Source organism: Miscanthus floridulus, chromosome 10, assembly GCF_019320115.1.
Source record: "Miscanthus floridulus cultivar M001 chromosome 10, ASM1932011v1, whole genome shotgun sequence".
NCBI classification, from domain to species: Eukaryota; Viridiplantae; Streptophyta; class Magnoliopsida; order Poales; family Poaceae; genus Miscanthus; species Miscanthus floridulus.
The window spans coordinates 410,441-425,795 of NC_089589.1; the positions used below are offsets into that span (position 1 = coordinate 410,441).

The 15,355-nt window shown below is 45.2% G+C and overlaps 2 pseudogenes; one reads left to right on the top strand and one right to left on the bottom strand.

The window, feature by feature from the left end:
• Positions 1–3,068: 3,068 nt before the first annotated feature.
• Positions 3,069–4,957, top strand: LOC136487309 (E3 ubiquitin-protein ligase RSL1-like; annotated as a pseudogene).
• A 6,197-nt stretch (positions 4,958–11,154) lies between these two features.
• LOC136487310 (uncharacterized) lies at positions 11,155–12,435 on the bottom strand (annotated as a pseudogene).
• Between the last annotated feature and the right edge of the window lie 2,920 nt (positions 12,436–15,355).

A 15,355-nucleotide genomic window follows, 5' to 3' on the forward strand; every position in this document is an offset into this window, starting at 1 on the left:
GCTTTGGCCGTCCTCACCTTGGTAGCTAGCGGTCGGCTAGACTCACGATTGTGTCTGCGCACTCGCTACGCGACACGCGACCAGACCACGTGTGCACACAGGGAGGCAAGTGGGGGCGCGGCCTGTGCGGCCATAGCGCCATTAAGGTGAGGCGATGACGCGAGCGCATCCGGGACAGCCCATGTGCACGCGGTGGCAGAGAGAGCGGCAGCAGCGTAGCATGACATCGTGGTGGCATCGGTAGCGGCAACGCGAGGCAGGGCAGCAGTGCGTGGATGCGACAATGAGGTGATGGCACCGACAGTGGCTTCGTCGCGCGGGGCGGGGCAGGTGGCAGCAGTAACGGCTCCACGCAGTGGGGCCAGCGACGACTGTTCCACCGCTAGGCCAGAGGCAGCCACGACCAGCCACACGTGACTATCGCGGTGACCCCGAGTGCCTGAGCTTGGTGACCGCGTCCACTCGACGAGCCAGTCCGAGAACGTGCTGTGCACAAAATTTAAAGCGCATATAAACGGTTGCTTCTGGACCTAAACCATCTTTACCATGCTCAAGATGGCATATGAGGCTACCAAACCAAGCTAAAACATGACACCTTTCCTAAACCTGATTTTACAAAAGAAATTTCTAAACATTGCATTGTCTTGCTACCTATGAACTTGAAAATATTCTAAGTATTTGAGCTAAACTTGATTCCAAGTTGCATTTCTAGGCTAATAGAAATGTTGGTTAGCAATGTTAATTTTCCACGGCAAAAATTTCATTGTCATCTACAAAGTTCATATTCCAAACTTTATTTAAGCACCACATATATGTTCTATAGCATTTTTGTTCAATAAAAATTAGTTTTAAACCCTACTTGATACATATGAGTTATGGAATAGCTTATCATTTAACATTTTTATTGATCATCTAAAGTTACAAAAATGTTATCTACATATTCCATCACATGTATTATCACATAAACATGATGCTCATGACATAGTTTGGTAATTTATTTAGGACGTAACACCGAGGGTCTTACAGGCAATATATATTTTAAGACTTTGAGGATCTACTTGGTGAGACCTTCAGACAATTTTGAGACCCGTAATTCTTGGTATAGGGCGTTCGTCCACACCGGACGCTCCCGATGGTGGGTCGCTCATGCCAGCCCAACTACCGCCTCTAAAAAGCAGGCTAAAGCGGTGGCCGGTGTGGCCTTATCCATTCGAGCGAGCTAGCCTCATCCATTATTCACTGAGCCAAGAGGTGGGCGAGATTCTGCTAAAAAAGGAGGTGGGTGAGATACTGACCTAGCTCACTGGAGCAGCAACTGTGGCAAATCGGAGATTCGGTGGCAATGGCGTGGGGTCAGCGATGCAGCCGCAGAGGCAACATCATCCACCTTGCGCACGACAGCGCATCTCCATTCCCCAGCGTCGCGATGACAGGGATAGATCTAGTGGCTGCCCTCAGGCAACCACTGAGCTTCTAGAGTCTGGTTGCCGGCTTGTGGCCCTTCGGTGCTCTTGCGGCCCGCATCTTCGACGACCACTGCGCTTCCCACGTTCGACTGCCAGCTGCCGGCGCGCAAGCAAGGCGATAACAGTTCCGAGGCCCGCGCGCATGGGAGGAAACGGTGGCTCCAGAGGCCCACGTGCGAGCGGGGCATGTGGAGTGTGGGAGACAGGCACGGCGACGGAGACTCACCGTGCCGCGTGGGAGGGAGGCGAGGGTGGCTATCGCGTGGAGCTGCTAATCCGCAACGGCCTTCCTCTCCACCGGAGCGACGATCTCCGCGCCATCGACGAGCTCTACACCGGTGAACTCCATGCGCCAACGAGCTTCCATTCCGAAACAACAACGAAATATTGCGCTCAAAGCCCATGTTGTAAGCGTATGTTTCAAGTGTTTTATATGTATGTAGCAGGTGCTTCATGCGGATGTTGCAATAGTAGATCAAGATGTTGCATATGTTGTAATAGTTGTACACGTATGTTGCAAGCTTCTGTTTCTAATGTTTCATCTGTGTTTTTTTCAGACATATGTTACAAGTGTGTTTATTCGGATGTTGCATATGCTTCACGCATATGTTTTATCTGGATGTTGCGTGTGATTTACGATGGTTTTCAAGTGATTTTCATGTGTTTTTGCGAGTGTTTCAGATGCATGTTTCAAGTTTTTCATTTGTCTTCAGACGTATGTTGCAATTGTTGCATCTGGATATTTTGAAAGTAGACCGAGTGCATCTCCTTTCTCGCATTCTGTTGTCCACCTCGTTGTCTCCTCCTCCTCCTCCCGGCGTCAGTTGGGCATCCGCCGCCCCGACCCCTCTTTCTCGATGCTAGTGATGTTCGGAGAGGCACGAACCCCACATGGGCGTGTGAAACTACGCGGGAAACGGCTGTAGGCGTGGACGTCCGTACGTCCTGTCCGTCTGGACTTCCGGGCGCTAGCCAGCACCTCTTGTGAACTGCTGGTAAATTATACTCATCTAGATTTGCCGCGCACTTTGCACCTTTGTCGATGGAACTGTAACACAAATATATCTCATGGTTTTGTACCCTACTACTTAATTTCAGCTCTATCGTTCCATGGTTTTTTTGGTGGCATTTATTTTATTTTGTTTAATTTACAAAGAGATGAAGAAAAAAATCGATCATACAGGCGCTCTGTTCATGTACGCACGACATTTAAAAAAAAACAAGCTTATGCAAGATATGCTGCCGCTCTGACACGCATCGCCGCCGTCCCCAGCGACCCGTGCACGACGTCGATCGCTCAAGGGCTCAAGGCGCGGGCCTGGAGACGCCAGCGTGGCAGCGTCAGCGTGCACAAACACAGCGAGGCGAATGGACTGGCCGGCGCTAGTCCCGTCTCGCCGTGCGCCGCTCCGCTAGCCATGGAGCTGCCCAAGTTCGTGTCCCGCATGCAGCCGTGCCAACGCTCCATGGATCAGGATAAACCATGGCAGTGATTTGTAGTATTGACCCCAGCCCGGCCCAGTCCAGCAGTGAACATCTACACTTCTTATAGGAGGAGAAGAAATAAAACCCTCGCCTAAACCTGCCAATTAGGTTCCGATGATGGCCGCCGGCGCGGTTCCTGTGCCGGTGCGCGGCGGATCCTCCCTCCGCGTCCATCCCTCCTCTTCCTCTGCCAATGCCGCCGCCTCGTCCTCGTCCTCTTCGGCGCGCCCCATCTTCCGCGTCTTCTGCAAGGGTATGGTGATCAACGACGACGACGAGGTCGTAGGCCTTGCTGACGAGGACCCCGGCTGGGTGCCGGTGCTGGCGGTGGCCGTATCTGGACCGCAGGGAAAGGTTGTGCTCAGGGGGCACAAGCCCGTGCTGGGGTTCGTGGTCGGGCATGATGACGAAGATGGCCAGGTGCTGCTAGAGGCGATGGCGCTCGTGGAGGGCCTCCACACCTCGATCAGACTGGGCATCGCCAGCGTCGAGGCCATCACCGATCACAGGCTACTGCACAACTATATACGTTTTTTTACATTGATTGGCTCTGAAAGCCATTGTTTGAACATTACAAGCTTTCCTTGGCGCACACATCGCGCTGCCTGAGCAAACTGAAAAGTAATAACTAAACAAACATAACATAACGAGCGTAGGTTGTTACATTGCGTTTGAAAAGATCGAGCACCAGGTTGTTGCGATGTGTCTATCGTCAGGTTTTAGCCACGCTCCCCAAATGTATGCTGCCGATTTGTATGCTGAAAGGGCACCCGTGAGAGCATTTGCTGCTTCCTTGCGATAGGCCACAACTATGTACGTCATTGTTGATTGTTTATCTCATCTCAAATGAAATGCAAGATCAAAGACCGCTGTGCACTTGCAGAATCAGATATTGATCGTATCTGCATGCTTTCATATATGTTTATTATTATGGTGCTTCTCATTGTTTGTTGCAGTATGTTTAAATTCATAGCTTTTATTATTGGAACCTCAGATAAAATTTCAGTATCTAACTAACAGAGCCCGATTAATACATCACAGTTAGTTACATGCCAAGTTCACTGCTGGTTTTTGCATTGGTGTCCTGTGCACAGATCATTTTCTTTCTTGTTTTAGTCAGTCAGTCAGTCATCAGTTGTGATTTGATAGATGTAAATTCCATTGCTGATATCAGCCTGATGATTGGTATCTCGTATCTCCCTAAACAGATGTGTGCTCCGCACAAAAATACAGTTAAAGCATTCTTGCAAACATTCCTGACACCATCTTGATTATTGCAGATGCTTGGGCTTTCACGTCCAACGGGGGAGAAGCTTGCAGATATGATCAGTCAGGCTCTATCAGTGCGGAAGCAATTCGAGCAATGTGAAATATCACTCGCTAAGCAAGGCCAAGTCGGCAATGTGGTGAAGCTGGCAAAAGAGGGACTAGATGTTGAGATCGCCAGATATCTTGCTACCAAGGATAAAAGAGAGAGTTGCAAGATCTGCTTCGATGGCGTTGACACTACAAGAATCCATGCGGTTGAAGGCTGTTCGCATCGTTTTTGCCTCCCCTGCATGAAGAAGCACATGGAAGTTATGCTACTCCGTGGAATGGCCCCACGTTGCCCACAACTTGGTTGCACCACCAAGCTGACCGTGGAGGAGGGTTCAATAGTATTGTTACGGAACCGTCACGGCTTTTGGGGATGATGGCGCAGCGCGTGAAGGAAGAACATATCCATCCAAGGCCTTGATGTCCTTGAGCGAAGTGCAAGCGGGATCATCGTGCTCAGAATACATGGCTCATAATAACGCTGCGACATTGAGAAAGTGCGTCAAGTGTGGAAGGTGGCATGGCATGAGAGGATGAGCTGCCTTGAGTACCAGAGGTGCTACCCCCATGGTGGTCCTGAAGGTGAAAGGTTGCAGAAGCTTGCGAGGCAGCGGCAGTGGAAGCAGTGGGAGAGATGCAACCACATGATCGAACTCGCAATGGGTTGCGCATACATAACCTGCGTGTAAGTTACAAGCACAGTGTCTTTTGTACCCGATCTTTTGTTTGCACTTGCATACACACACACACACACACATATATATATATATATATATATATATATATATATATATATATATATATATATATATATAATGATATATCTTGTGTCGTAATATAAACATCAAGTGTGTGGTTGTAGGTGTGGTAATCATTTATGCTACATATGTGGGAAGACATTGACGGATGATGGTGATAACATTTATGCTACCTCTAGGTGCAGATCAGTGGGTATAACTTGACTTAGACAATAGTGATACCTTGTTAAATACCTCATCGAAAGGCAGTCGTGGCCATGGCGCCGCCGCCGAGGTAGCAACGACGTGGAGGTGCGGTCCAGTGGTAGCGGCGAAGGCGATGGCGCTTCCCGTCGCTCACAGCACACCCTCTCGATCGGTCTAGGGTTAGGACATCGGTGGGGCGCTGGCGGCTGTGGTTAACCCCGTACCTTGCACCCCGGCCACCACCTTTCTCTTTATAGTGCTGCACGACGGGGGCCCATTAGCCAGGAGAACGGCTGGGTGCCCCCGATCAAAGCGCGGATCAAGAGCCCAATTGGCTGTTGGGCCAACTAGTGGAGATCAATCTAACATTCTCCCCCTTGATCTCACCTTATGACTTAAACTTAACTTACTTTATTTTTTTTCCATTCCATCGCAGATCAGTGCATAGAGCGTGCCTCATCGTCACGATCAGTTGCCATTAGATTAAACAGCTACAATGCACCTCTCTGTTTTGAAATAGATTCTCAACTAGGCCCTTAGTATCTAGAAATCATAGGTTTTCCCGTAAACTCATGTCGACTATGTGTTCTCTAAACGCACTGGGTGATTAGTCTTTGGTAAGCGGATCCGCAAGTACTTGCTTGGTACTTATATGCTCAATGCTTTCAAAATGACTCTAGATTTTCTCCTTTACAACATATAACTTAATGTCAATATGTTTGCCAGTACACTTGACCTGTTATCTTAAGAGTTAACTACTTTAAATGGTTATTGCTGTTGTCTACCATTGTTAAATCTGGGTACATATTCCCTTAACCACTTTTGCCTGTTCCTGATGCCTCACGACAAGTTATACTATGGTATGCATCATTGATGACACCATAACTGTTTTATTGGAGCTTTTCCACAATAATACTCTAACTGTGAGTGTTAGCAACTACTGTAGATTTCACTACACATCTCGTCAAAACTTAACATTTGTACTCACAACTATTTGAGAGTACTTATTCTTTCTTACTCAGCATGATGCCTATGATACTTTGCAAAAATTGCAAGATATTCTTAACTCCATTCCAGTGATCTATATCTAGACTGGACTTCTGCCAAAATATCCCGGATACGTAAGCTACGTCAGGGTAAGTTCTTACTTGTACATTCATTAAGCTTCCAATAGCTGAAGCATATGGAACCATGTTCATTTGATCGATCTCATATCGGTTCCTGGAACACTGAAAGTTCCCAAATCTATTACTCTTGACTATAGGAGCAGTCATAGATTTACTCGCATGCATACTTTTTTTCTTTAGAATCTTTTCAAAGTATGCCTTTGTGATAGTCCTAATACTCATTTTCATCTATCTCGGTGAATTTTAATTCTTAAAACCAATGAAGCTTCACCAAGATCATTCACATTAAAACTTGAGGACAAAGACTTCTTGTTCTCCAATGGTAGATTAACATTGCTACTAGTGAGTAGGATGTCATCTATACATAGGATGTGGAAAAAGAATTTTTCATTCTTGAACTTCGCATAAACGCTAATGTCATTCTCATTTTCTTTAAACCCAAACTTTCTTATCGTTTCATCAACTTCAAATACTACTGTCTAGAGACTTGTTTTAACCCATAAATGGATTTCTACAGGCGGCTTTCCATACGTTCTTTTTCTTCCACGATAAAACCTTTGGGTTGTGCCATGTAAACGTTTTCATACAAATCCTCGTTGAGGAATACCGTCTTTACATCCATCTGATGTAACTCTAAATCGTAATGTGCTAATAACACCATTATGATTCTAAACGAATCCTTGCATGAGACTGGAGAGAAAACTCTCATTGTAATCTACAAGTCATGCTTTATATCTTTTCACATTCCCTTTGAAGTCATATTTTGTCTTATAGACCCTTTCACTGCCTATTGTTTTGGCTCAATTAGGAATTTCTTCTAAGTCCCAAACATCATTGGTATTCATCGAATTCATTTCAACTTCCATAGTTTCTTGCCATTCAAATGAGTAAACGCTTCTCATGGCTTCTTCAAATAAGGTGGGATCACCCTCCATTTGAATTTCTTCACTAACATAGACTTTATAGTCATCAGAAAACTGGTTTACTAATTCTTTGAGACCATCTAGGGCCTCAGCTATTGGTACTTTCATGTGGGGCTGTTGTTGCTCTTCATTATCAAGAGGCAATTGATTCTACAGGCTCCTGTATCACAAGATCCTTGTTTATATTATTCATCTTCTTCGAAGAGCCAACAACAGGTGTTGTATAAGTCATACAACATCAACAGGTATCGAGAAATTCGTTGTTTTGAATCACTGAAGTGGGCACACAGTCCCGCTTTTCTTCAAATCATAGGTCTCAACATATCGTGCTCCCCTAGATCGTCCCATCTTTTATAAAGATAGTGTATCTTCCAATTTTTTATTTGGGTTTAATCTGTTAAAACATTATATGACGCTTTAAGCACCGCTTTAATATCTTTGATGGTGACTACACTATCTTCCTCTCAGAACTTAAAAAAATCCAGGAATTTAGTTGTTTCTCTGCTTAGGGGTATCATTGTTTTGGCCGACGATCACATTCATCAAAATATTTATCTCACTCAGTTTCTTATAAAATTTGTATCTCACTCTTAATAAAGAGTACACATTCATCAACATTGTTATCTCACTCTTAATGAAGAGTAATTTCTTAATTGATATTAATTCTTACTCTTAATTCATCTCACAATTCTCCCCCTCAAAATATGGCATGAACTATACTGCCATAATTTTGAGAACTATTTAAAAAACTATGAACAATGAGACACTTCTGACTTACTTCATTCACATGATTATGACATGCAAATAAAGTTATTTCTAGTACACTTTCCTCATTCCACTTCAAGAACTCGACAAGGTCTTTTATTAACTGTACTTTTGTAAATCACGCTTGCATCTTTTTCTTGTCCTTTGATTAGTATTGACCATGACGGTGCATTTCTATTATGCCTTGGTCAATACTAGGATAGCATAAGAGCTACCTAAACTTCTCTCGCTATGGGCGATACAAAAACATATGAGTCATCATAAAACTTCTCCCGCCATGCAGGATTGACTAGCATAAGTACTATACCAAACTTCTCCCCATGCAGGATAAATCTATATACAAATTACCGTAACGAAAAATTTAGTCATGATGGCTAAAACATTCACTTATACCTCATTTTCCAATTAAATCTTCCTGTTGGTTCTAATTTAATCAGAAAATTAGTAAACTAACAAAAAATTATCCTGAACTGACTTGACTCAAGCCTTTTCATTCACATACCCCAGCATTACAGCCCGTTGGCATGCAGCCGAGTGATCTCGTCGGTTAAAAAATAAAACTTATAAGATGCATCTGCATCAATTCTACATCAACATTGGGCAGAAAATAGAATTAATACATAAAACTCATAAATTAACTTGAAAGACATATAACTACTCTTCAAAATTAAATTCTCCCGTTGGTTCGAATTTAATTAGAAGATAATCAACATCATTGCAGCGAAACACGATAATAAAATACATTCTATTAGTTCAGGAGCATTTCTTGGTCCTTATCTACCCTCTGAAAAATAGACCACGTTGATGTAAAATTTATCAGAGATTTAAACCTCAAACTTAAACTCATTATAATATTATCATCATCAATGTTGGTTAGAAAATGACAATACCATAATCTGACTTAAACAAAATTGAACTACTCCTCCAATTTAAATTAGAGGATAAACATAATTATAATTTACTGAACCAAAGTCAACTGTTCTTCAAATTAAATTCTTCCGTTGGTTCGAATTTAACTAGAAGATAATAAACATAAAATTTACAGCGGAAACATGAAAAATTGTTTATCTACTTTTTAGAAGCATTTTACTATACTCATTACTCTCTGAAAAAATTATTCCGTTGGTTCAAATTTTGACAGAGATTTAAACTAAAAAATTGCTTCTGAAAATAATAAAACAAAACTCAGTGTGTATAGTTCACTTGGCCCAGCCCGGTGAAACAGTCCGTGGCCCATCTGTTATGCGTCTGCGCGCTCGCGGCCCAGTGGTGGCAAAACCGGCCCGCGGTGGCCGCTCACGCCGCGCTCCCCCGCGCCCAGGCCGCAACTTGGGCTTGGGCCAGGAATTCCCATTCCCACCTGGGCTGCTTTCGGTCTGAGCTCTGCCGACCATCGGATGTCATCGGACGGTTCGCCGTGCATTTCGTCCGATCAAAATCGCGCTGCGGCCGCTTGCGCCCTAACCCTAACTTCATTTGCGTTCTCTCCCGTCTCCTCTCCTCTCCTCGCCGCGGCGGAAAAAAGAGGGATAGCAGAGTGGTGCCGCCGTCGGTCCCCTCGCCGGCGAGCGCGCTCGCCCAAGGCTGAGCGTGCCACCGTCGAGCGGTCTGGGCGACGGTCCCCTTGACCCCGCGCGGCTCCACTCCCCGAACCCTAACTACATTTCTTTTCTTCTCCTTCTCCCTCTACGCCACCCACTGTAGCCGCCGCAGCCGCTCACACCTGGGAAAACTCCGACGGCGCGGAAGGTGACGGCGCCACCGTGGTACCCCTCGCCGGCACATGCGTGCGGCCGGAGCTGCGCGCGGCGCCATCGAGCGGCTCTGCGGTGGTGCCTTATGGCCCGAGGCGGAAAACGAACGGCGGCGAGACTTTGCTCTTCCCGCGCGGTGTGCAGACGACGACCAGTGGTGGCGACGGGACGGCCGGGCCCTAGGTAGGAACCCCTTCTATCCGTTCCCTTCTTCTTTCTCAGCTTTTCTTCCCGCGCTGCGTCCAATCGACGGACGGCGGTGGTGACGGGACAGCCGGGCCCCAGGTGGGAACCCCCCTCTCCATCCTTGCTTCTCTCTCTAGTGTTAGGGTTAGGGTTAGTGTTAGGGTTAGGGTTGGGGTTTCTGATCCGATTTGAATCACTTCTTTCTTGATTTCTTTCATGTTTTCTACCCCAAACTGGATCTACTCACTAGAACATGGTTCTGATACCATTGATAACATTTGTACTACCTCTAGGTGTAGATCAGTGGGTAGAACTTGACTTAGACAATACCTTGTTAAGTACCTCATCGAGAGGCAGTCGCGGCCATGGCGCCGCCGATAAGGTAGCAGCAACGTGGAGGCGTGGTCCAATGGCGGCGGCGAAGGCGATGGTGCTTCCCGTCACTCACAGCACACCCTCTCGATCGGTCTAGGGTTAGGACATCGGTGGGGCGCTGACGGCTGCAGTTAACCTCGTACCTTGCGCCTCGGCCCCCACCTTTCTCTTTATAGCGTCGTGCAACAGGGGCCGATCAGTCAGGAGAACGGCTGGCGTCCCCGACCAGGGCGCGGATCAAGGGTCCAATTAGCCGTTGGGCCAACTGGTAGAGATCAATCTAACAGATGCATGTGCCTGTACCGAATTAGCACGCAGTAGAGGACGAGGCTGTTTTCCACTACTAGCATGTTGGGGAGGCATGCGTCGCTAGTTTCCTTGGAATGAATTAATTTAATTATTTCAGTTGTACTCCGATCCATTAGCTAAGAATAGGATGCTTGGTGCCGGTAGATTTTGAGCTGGTAGTTGAGCTACTAAGACCTGTATGCACATTGAGTTTGAAGCGGAGCAGGAATGACTTCTTCCATAATATAGTATCGATTTTGCGTTGCTTGCTCCAACAGATTGCATTGATTGGTATGTATGGAGACATTATTGAAATGACAGCTGATGTTGAGAGAACCAAATTGAAGTTACTGTGCCACATCACTACTGTGCATACATGGGTAGGGTTATATGGGTGAAAATGAAACTACTCCCGAGTCCCAAGTTACTACTGCTGCTTATGTACGTGTAGCTGACCCTGACAAAGGGGGCACGGCCGGTGACATTGTCGTTCACTGATCTTGCAGCAGTAGCAGTTGTTGGAGTTAGAGGAGGTGAAGCGAAGACACCTGCAAACCTGAGGGGCTCCTGCATCGTCGACAGCTCTTCCTAAAGAGTCGGATGGTGCCGGTGATGCATCGGCATCGGCATCGGCTGGCCACCAGCACCACCTCGTAGGCGTCGGCGGTGCGGACTTCCTGAGCCAGGGCGTGCAGGAGTAGCAGCAGAGCCACTGCATGCAATCGGTGAGGTCCGGCTTGCCGCAGCAGGCGCGGTTCTCGGGGAGACCAAAACTCCTGCGCATCTGGATCCTCCAGAAGCCGCCGTAGAGCGGGCCGAGCACGCAGAGGAAGATGCCGGCCAGCCCCAGCGCGTCCCTCCACGCTGACGGCCGCCAGGTCGAAGATGAAGAAGGGCGCCAGGCAAAAGAGCACGAAGGTGGCAACATGCACGTACATGTTGCCCAAGCCGAGCCTGCTCATGTTCCAGCCGAACACGCAGCAGCTGCAGAACACCGACAGGTAGGCCAGCAACATGTCGTCCCACATATCCTGGAACAGCCCACCGACCCACTGCGGCTCAGGGGAGCTGCCAGTCTCGCCATGGTCTTGTCGTGGCGCCAACGAGTACCTCCTCTGAGTCTCGGGCGTTTTCCGTTGGAGCTGTGACTCTTTGTCTACCTCTGGTTGGGCCTCGTAGTCTTTCCCAAGAGGGCTGCTGCATGTTGTCTAAACTCACAGGTACATGCATTGCTTGTATCCAAATTGCGGTGCAGACATCTATTATTTAAAAAAAGTTTCTCCAATCCAATTAATATAAGGCTTCGTTTCCATTTGATTTAGAATTGTCGTGCACTGCACCCTTGTCAATAAAACTGTAAAACAAATTATATTTATATCTTTTGTACTCTTAAATTTCAGCTTTATCTCATGGTGGGTGGTTTTTTTTTTGGCAGATATCTCTTTTTTGGTTGTATTTATTAATTTGTTTTTTAATGTCCTATAACTAAAAAGAATAAAACATGGACATTTTTTGATGTGACATTTATTTTGGTTCGTCCGTCTGCCCCCACGCCTACAATCCCGCACCCATCGCTCCCTCAGTCTGCCTTCCCCTGCGATCCCCTGCCGCTCGCCGCGCGACCGCGTCCACGCCGCAGAAGGAAAGCCCGATCCGTACGATCACCGTGAGTTACCGAGCCGACGGCTCCCCCTCCTCTCTCTCCTTCTCCCTCCCTCTCCCTCTCTCTCCTGGAGCGGCGGCGCCCTCGGCACGCGGTGCGTGGACAGCCGGTGACCGTCGCCGCGGCTGCGCTGCATCCTCATGGTAGTCCGCGGCCGTTTGACGAAACCCTAACTGCCTCTTCCTCGCCGCCGCCGATAGCGGCTCAGCTCGGTGGAAGCAGAGCCGTCGACGGCGCTCCCTGGCTAGACCTCGCCCTTGCCTATCTGCTCATCTCCACCCGTCCTTCCCGCTGCAACTACCTCTATTCTATGATTGCCGTGGATTGATGTGGGCTGCCTCATTTCAGATTTCTTGCGTAGGGTTTATGGATTGATATATGGGTTGCTCTACTTTGGCATTTTCCCCTTTGATTTTGGGTTTCTATATTTGATTTGTGATTCAAATTCACGGATCTGGTGTATGTACCTAGAGATTTAGCCATTTAGGCCTTCAGATGTGGAGCGTCATGTCCTTATCTACATTTTTTTGTTTTGCTTCATTTCCTAATCCTATTCCCGTTTGATTTATCCAGATTTTTTCTGGCTGCGGATGGATGGACCTGAGGTCTCATCTTTGCCTTTCTGATTTTATCATTGGATCAGGATTTTTTTTTCTTGTGCTCATGTTCATGTTGTACTATTTCAGTTTCCTTGCTTCCTAATATTTTTTTCTTCTTTTCTCTTGGTAACTGCACTTCTTGATTTCCTTTTGTTGTGCAAGGTACAAACTTAAACTATGCGTTCCTCTGTACAAATTGACCTACGCTAAAAAATCTGGGACTAAAAGGTAATCCATTGATAGTTGCATTGAATTGAGGTTACCAGTTTTTAGTTACAACACAAGTCACTGTCTTAGCTTACTTTTCTAGAAATTGTGCTTTTGGGTTCAGCAAGTTGAAAAAGCTTAGGATTGATGTTAGTTAACTGAAATTTGTTATGCGGAGAAGGCAACATGCTTCCTTTTATTTCTACACTTCACTCATGAAGTAATGCAGGTAATTGTTTTTTCATGTCTAAGTTTGATTGCAGGAAAGGGATAGAGTTTACATCCTCCTCACAATATTGAAGCCCTTTTATGCTCTCAACAATTTAACCGTATCTTATCTGCTGCTAATTCAGGGTCATTTCGGTGCGTAGGTGATTGAAAAATTCTTTTCTCCTTACTTTAGCTCCATGAATATTATCTGAAAGGTACCGTATTTACTCCTTCATTACAATCAAGGGATTTCATAGCATATTCACTCTTTTCTTACTCGAGGATTAGAAGTAATGATCCATATCAATTGACATTAAGAGATAAGATAGTGTCCATCCATAAATTAATATTTGTAAGCATGCACAGGCAAGCTATTTGTACACATAATTGTTTTAACTATTTTTCATACAACACTTTTTTTAACAGCATGTTGTTACATTTAGGTCTGCAAGAGTGTTGATATATTTTGTAGAACTTTCTCTAGAGTCAATTTGGCTGAGTATATTACCTTAGGTACCATTAGGTTGTGATAAAAATGATATGCTTCTTGTGATTGCTTTTCATTTGATGCTAGCAAATTTAATTTAACCAAATCAGTCTTCATCTATTGCAGGGGTGCATGTGTGATGATTAATGCTAGAATGATTTTTGTGATCCTACCCTGTGCTCCTGGAGGTAATGGTCCTTCCATTAATTTGTGATGTTTCATAAGTCAGTTCTCTCCTGTCTCCTACTACAATAGACCTTTCTCCAATTATAAAAAATGATGATAGGCTTCAAATCATATATTTGTTTACTTTATGGAAACAGAAGAACAGAAGCCTATGGTACTTATCAATTTGAACATGCTCACGCACAGTTTGTCCAGTATTCAGTTTGATTAGTAGCAGCTCCTTTTTATTTTTTCTCAGTATATTTAGTTTGTTCTTTTGGATTAGGATACAGAGCATTGATAAGGTTTCATATGGGTGTCTTTGCTTCTTCAGGCAGCGCACTATATCATTTGTAGATCTTTTTGCAGATTTCAGATAAAGGTACATATTCTCAATTTACCGTTCTTTAAGTTTTGTCAGCCTCATTGAACCATACTTATGTGCTTTTATGAGCCACAAAAAGTGTAAATCTCTGTGCTGTTTTTTTATATATTGTGCTAGGTAAGTTGCAGAGCTATCCCATTAGATGATCAAATGAGCAATTATTGTGTAGACTGCTATTAAGAAATTTTCCATGCTCCAATTACAATGTCTCTTTACCCAATGGAGCGACTGAGCAAAATTTGAATACCATTTTTACAGCTTCCTTCTCTAGCCTTGCCGATGCTACTGGATGCTTCAGGGTTCCTTGCTGGTGGTTGTGCTGCTGTTACCATGGTTAGAAGAATAGATAGAGCACTGCAATTTGTGCACTCATGATACTCTTTCAGGATTTCAGATTTTTTTTCCCAATTTTCCTTCGGTCTCTGTTTTCTTAAGTGAGGCTCATCTCCGCTTTCTCGTCTCTCCAGACATTGTAGTTCTAAACATTGTTTTCTCATCTCTCGAGACAACCTATCTTAGTATTCACAGAGAACTTTCGTAGGCTAAAAAATCTGACCCTCTGTGTTATTAATTAGGAAGCTAAAACTTAAAAGGCAATAATAATGAACGGGGTACCTGCTGAAAGAAAGAACAAGAGACAATGTAGGGTGTATACTTCATTCTTAAACTGTAGAGGTCTGTACTGAACAATATTGGTGCCTACTGTACGGTGTATACTTCATTCTTATTTTTAAACTGTGCGTGAAAGAAAGAACAAGAGACACTGTAGTTCGATTTCTGTAATTTTCCTCCTTTATTCTGTCTGTTTCCTCCTGATTTAGCCTAGTTCAGCTCCATAGAGTTTCCCTATCTTCTGCATTGCCCTGAACTCACCAGGTCATATTTTCTGCTGCCTGTGTCAGCTGGTGCTCCATCTGTTTGTTTCCTGCTGAGGTTGCCACCTTTTCCCTTTTTTACTTTCCGATTCCTATTTTTGTGTTCGTTCAGTTAGTTCCATGTTTCCATATTT